This window comes from Misgurnus anguillicaudatus, chromosome 6 (assembly GCF_027580225.2).
Source record: "Misgurnus anguillicaudatus chromosome 6, ASM2758022v2, whole genome shotgun sequence".
Taxonomy (NCBI): domain Eukaryota; kingdom Metazoa; phylum Chordata; class Actinopteri; order Cypriniformes; family Cobitidae; genus Misgurnus; species Misgurnus anguillicaudatus.
In genome coordinates this window covers 7,422,705-7,429,585 of record NC_073342.2, presented here as the reverse complement: position 1 = coordinate 7,429,585, position 6,881 = coordinate 7,422,705, and positions in this window count along the sequence as shown.

Genomic DNA, 6,881 nt, shown 5'->3' with positions numbered 1-6,881 from the left:
TTCAAGTAATACATTAATAATGCAGTCTGTTGTTAAATTAACCAAGATCCCACATATAAGTATGTGTAATCACATTTTGTTTTTAACTAACAATGTATGAACAAGTAAAATCATAATATGCTCATGTTTGGAAACACTTTATTTTTTGTCTTTTACAATAATACCAGTGAAAATACATGAAAAGCAAATTTGTCAATCAAGCCATAAGGCTGAATTTCATAATAAGACTGTGAAGCTCATTTGAAAAGTAGCAGAACAGGGAATAATGTTATCTATCAAATGTGGTTATATACAATTTAAGTATAATCAAAACATATAAAAGTTTTTTTTTCTTTACGATATGTAATATACAATGTGCTTATAAAAACAGAACTGACAGTGACAGATACATTGCCAACAAATACACAACAGTTATATCCTATAATACACTCAATCAAGTAGAGTCTTCACATTTTTGCCTAAATGTGGTAAAGGTCACAAGGTCAGCAAAGTCATCCTGATGAATGACAATATTTAATATCAACTTACCCATTAGAAAACTACTGTTACTTTATTTTCAATGATTATTCTGGTTGAACTCTGTTCTAAGACATTGTAAAACACTAACATGACCTTACATCTGACCACATTACATCATTATTACTGCACCAATGCATGTAAAGACAACAGTTTCATAGACACAGTAAGGCACAATAAGCAGTGTTTTAACAGTGATTTTGTGACATGCATGGCTAACAACACCCATTACTTTAAATACACAACTTATGAATTAGGGATGCATAACGATTAATCGCGATTAATCTATAGCAGAATAAAAGTTTTTGCTTACATCATATGTGTGAACTGTGTATAATAACTTTTTATAGATAAATGCACACACATGCATTTATATATTTAAAAAATGTTACATGTGTATATACATTTGTATATTTATGTACAATTTACAATATTAATATTTAATATATACATATATTTTCTTCTTAAAATGATACATGCATGTGTGCATATTTATATATACATAATTATTATAAACAGTTCACACACATGTGTGATGTAAACAAAACCTTTTATTGTGCAATAGATTAATCGTTATGCATCCCTATTATGAATACACTAGCCAAATATCACATCAGTGCAATTATTACATGCTTGATAATCTAGACACAGTGGAACATTTCAACAATATAGGATGCATAAAGATTTTGATGTGGTTAATAGGTCAGCATACTAACACCATACAGATATATGCCAAGTCCATTTCCTTTAACGCAGTCCTTTGTGCAGTTGCTATCTGGGAAAACAAGAGGTAGGAAAAGAAGGTTAAGTTCAGCTGTTTTAAGTGTGTAAAGCATTATTAATTACACAAAAATGTGATTTAGAGTAACAGTAATGGGGATATTCCATCAATGCAGCTAATGAAAGCTGTGCTAACTTAAAAAGGCCTTGCTTAAAATAACATTGACTTTCACTGTAGGCTAAAGCCATTTCAATAACACAGTGAAATTTAGCCATTACAAGTCCATGTTGACTTTAACCAAGCCAAAATAGGCATGCATTATGCTCGTGAATGGAATACATAAGCTGCCCTGCAGAGTTAAAGGTAGGGTAAGAGATTTGTTCCTGAAACAATTTTAGTTATGCTGGTTAAAAGTCTCCTCACATCCTGATAGCAATCACTATGTTAAGTTGTTTAAATGTATTTGTAGAAATTTATGTCATCTGTGAAAGGCATAGGACCAAAAAATGTTAAACCAATCATAGATTTCGGTCCGAACGGTTGTTTCCTTTTTTGTCCCTCATACGTAAGCGTAATTTTAATGCCCACCGCGCAGCGAGTCCACGCAGACACCATACGTCATCGGCGCGTTCACGTGCGCTCACCTCCTGTCTGTAAACAGCGAGAATGGCAAACTTTTCTACTGAATTGACAACCTGTACAGGAGCCACAAAAGAAAAGACATCTTTTATAACAACAACAGCAAAAACTGTCTGGATCAGCAAATAGCAAAAACCCAAATGAACATCGGTAACTTTACTGCTTTACCACGAGATGCAAACAGCTGCAGGAAGCAAAGGGTCTGAAAGGGTCGTTGCACTCTTTATTTTGGTAAGGTAGGTACACAATATGTTTGTATTGAGATGGATTCAGATTCTACTTTGATGAAACATTGTGTTGCTTATGAAATTGTGTTCGTTTATGGATTAGCGTAACGATATAATTACTACGTCTACACAACAGAACGTGTGCTTAAACTAATTCTGATGTAAACACGTTATTGGTTATTGGTTATTTTGGAAGTGTTATTCACTTTGTACTGCAAAGTTTTCTCACTGGTGAATGAGACATGAGATGTGACCATCTGATCTGTGCGTGTTCATGTGTTTTGAAAGAGGCGTGACTTTGGATGGCGATTTGACTTGAGGGTGGGATCGTGATTTCATTGCTAGGCGGCTACCGTTAGCATTTTCCAAAATGTGTTACCCTACCTTTAAGTACATTTTACGTTTTTAGTCAAACAGATACAGCTTTTCCTCAAACAAATAAACAAATTGTTCCCCTCTTTCCTTCGTCAAAAACTTTAACCAGCCAATAGTTTAGTGACTTGACCAGTTGACTCTGTTACAAGCTGACTGGCTGTTGAAAGATTTGAAAACCAGCAGCTGGCAAATTGACAAGCTGTGTCACAGCGACACTATTACATTAGCTGGCTTGAGTAGAGCTGAGACAATCCAGTTCATATTGCTTTACCCAACTTTCCCCTGCAGGGCCTGAAGTTAACTTTTTTAACCACCAGCCACTGTGGCAGGTGGATTTAGAAATCCACCTGCCACAAATACTTTTTACCAGCCAGTTTTTTTTTTGCCTGAATAGTGAATGATAACGCTGTCTTTATTGTATGAATTAAATATAATTTTTTTTAGAGCTACAAAAGTGATTTTCTCTTTGTCTTAGGTTGTTTGATTAACATTAATAATGACACAAGACTTAAGTAGGTTAATTGAGGTTACTGTCTCTTTAAGACCAGCACAGACTGTTTTTTTGACTCTCTATACATACACTTAAGACATAAAGAAATGTTTTATTTGAAAAAGAATACTGTTGAAATCATTTTGTTTATATGTGCCCTGTCAAGAGCAGAAAGATTTTATGTACACATGCTTTTAGGAACGCGTCTCTCCAATGTGCCCTATTGAGTGCCCTAAAACCCGCGCACGCATACAGAGACGGAGGGGGCACAAACTGCGCATATAAACGCCGCACATACGTTGTTTTTCATTACTCTATTCGCAAAATGTATGTTAATGTACTACAGTATAAGGCACAGTAGCGCAACTCTCTCTAAAGTTTACACATCAAGAGTTCTGATCCGTAACAGCAGCACTACACATCTGTGCAACTGCGATTATACTGTAGTCTATGCATTGCATTATCATCCCATCTCACCAACAGTTTAATACTTACTCGCACATCCAAGCGTAGTCAGAGAAGTGCCTCATCTTCTTTCCAATCGCATGAACGTTGCGAAACAGCAGTCGCATCCTCACAATGAATCACTCAATTTGCATCGGTGATATGCGCAGATTGATAAGAAATGAGCGGGTGCCGGTTACGAGTCATCCAAAAATATTTTAATGATATTCGGGCCGCGGTCAGTCGGTCGAGTTTAAAAACTATTTTGAACAATTGCGGGCGCGTTAGTTGAAAATGTCGGTCGGGAGTGGGTTGTTTATACAATAGGCTTGTTCGACTTCATGCAGCGCCGCAAGAATTGACAGCCGAATGACGTCAAAGAATCGCGAGAGCGAGACGAAATATGATTTCTTGAGTCATTCTCGCGGTACTTTGACGTCATCCAGCTGTCGGTTCTTGCGGCGCCGCATGAAGTCGAACAAGCCTATTGACCCGCGCATCACTGATTCGCATTGGCTACCCGCCAATGTGGCTGGTAGATTGACAGTGTTACCCGCCAATTGCAAAATCCACCCGCATTTGGCGCGTGGTCGGGTGTTAATTTCATGCCCTGTTCCCCTGTAATTATTAAAACAGCCTTTTCTTGTTGTAAATCTTTGATCCGAACTGGGCTTAAGCCACAGTAATGGAACAGAACTCCCATTTAAATTAGCGAGACTTATCAAAAAGCTTTTCCTTCATCCACTTTGATGGAACAGCCTGTGGTCAATGTTTGAGAACAAACATACATATAAACAAAGAAATTACCTAAATTGTGTTTTCCTCTTCATCCTCGCTGGTATCTGGACTGCTGAGGTCACTTTGATCTTCTTCTTCAACATGTAGAGCAGGGGTGGGCAACTCCTGGTCCTGAGGGCCACAGCCCTGGAGAGTTTAGCACCAACTCTAATCAAACACAGCTAAAAAATCTAATTGAAGTCCTCAGAACTGTTTGGAAATTACATTCAGGTGTGTTCGATTAAGGTTGAAGCTAAACTCTGCAGGACTGTGGCCCTCAATGCCCACCCCTGATGTAGAAGGACAGAGGCCTTAGGACCTAATGCAGTCTTCTATTGTTGGAGGACGATTTGTAACATCTCTGACACCTCTGACAGTCTTCTTCTTAAGAGACAGCAAAGTCCTTCATTTACCTTGTCAAAAATACAAAAAAGATTACATTAAAGACAAACTAGATATTAATATTGGTTTTGAAGCCAAAGAACTTCAATAGAGTAAATTTTTCACCTATTCAAATCTACATACAAGAATGTCTGTCATTTTTCTGTGCATTGTTGTAATGGTACCCGGCTAGATGATTCTGTATAAACCGAGGCAACATGATGGCTCACTGATGTAATTTAATGCATTAAGACCAAATGCAGAAAAAAACATTTTGTGTTTCAGCCAATGCCTGATAGGTCCTTTTAGTTAACCATTTTCTTCTTCAATATAGTTGTGCTTAAGTACAAAGCAAAAATTAGTGAGTTAGAAAAATTACAGTTAAAATTTTAGAGTTGAACTCAACACCAAAAAAGGAAATTTAACATATTAAGAGTAAACTATTGTTTAGAGTTGGAGTTAATTGAAGTCACTCCGCCACCAGTGAGAGCAGCAATGTGGACAGACTACAGCCCACTGAAGTACCTTGGAATGAGCAGCATAATTTGATGGTGACACAATGTTAACTAAAACAGGAAGTCAGTGCAGAACTATCGAGGATACCCTCCCCTTTTATAAATAACCAATAGCATTTACTTTGGGGCACAGTCTAACAAAGCCACATTTGTAGTGAACAACTATTTTGTTATGTACATACCAAATGACCATGGAAAACAGAGCAATAACCATTCTACTCCATCAAAGTTCTGAGACTAAGGGTGACTTCTTTATTCATACTTTGAATTGACAGGGTTTTTATTTAACTTACCCTCCTCAGCTATCTTGTTCTTGAGTGCAACTGCCAGGCTCTGCAACCATATGCAGTGTTCTGCCATCTCCAACACCACAATGCCCCTTTCCTCTTGCAGTCGCATTGTCAATGGCCATGCTATCGTTTCTTGACTGAAATGTTTTCTAAGAATCAATCAACAGTTATATTTTAATTTGAGACAATATTGCATAATAGCATTATGCATACCTTTTTCAAACTGATACATAATACGCAAACCCCAAAAACCTAAACTAAACACGTACTATGTTCCATGCTTTTGTTTAGTATACTCTATAAAGCAAAACTGTAAATAAATTCTTGTGAGGTATCTGAATAGTGACATACCACTGCCATGAAGGTCACACGGCCATATATGTGAGACACGCTGCTCTCCCCAGTGAGGGAATGCTCCACCACAGCTAGGTCAATGTTTGTGACAGAGTCTAGAACAAGATCATTGTATTTCTGTATCTCCTGAAGGAGCTTTTTGTCATCTGCCAGCTTTCTTCGAAGGTGGTGGCGAAGCTTGCTGCTGTCTAGAAAGACATGTACAGGATTAAATGCTAATTCTGATTTATTCTTAGCCGCTGTATTCTGCTTCTTATGTTATCTATCGATTTTTCTGTGTTTTCCCCAACATCTACTCATGTAAAGCAGCTTTGAAACAATTAACAATTGTGAAAAGCGCTATATAAATAAAACTGAATTGAATTCCATGTATTTGTTGTTGGAAAGTAGGATGTATACATTATCTTGAATTTATCAACCTATTAAATTAGAATAGTTATACACTTCTGATGGTAGAGGGTTTGCTTGCGCAGCATCAAGCTAAGATAAAGCCCCTCAATTGACTGCTGAAGTTCTCTGTGTGTGTAGCTCTGTTTTTAGTTCTGCTGGCCTTGCAGTCTCATGCTGAAGTCTCAGACAAGTCTGATAAACAGTGTCATACAATAATCAGGATTATTGTACTTTGTAAGATTAACAACAGGCAAAGATGCACACAACTAAAGGACAAACAAAACAATTATTAGAAAACTTACTTTTACATATCTTGTGGAAAGTGCCTGATGTAGAGAGATACATTTTTTATGGTTCCAGCCCATTGCATGCAATGTAAGCATGTCCACCTGTGCTGTTGAAAGCAAAACATGAGGCTATGTTGCTCAATATAAAAAAGTATGCAAAAATATTACAAACACTCTGATCACCTGCTTTGGATTTGGTTGTAAGGGCACAACGTGAAAGGTAGCTGTTCACTTGCTCCACTTCCTCACCAGCGGTTGCTTCTTCCAGGTTCCTACCCCTCCATTTAATCTGTAAATAAAATAGGAAAAATAGGAAATCCATCAATTAATTATATAAAGTAAATAAATAAATCAATAAAAATACTGGAATAAAGACCACCTTCTGTTTCTGCAAAAACGATATGGCTTTCTGTTTCCATCTGATGAAACAGTCAACATTTCTGGCGTGCAGACTGGGCAGGTGAAAGGAGTACCA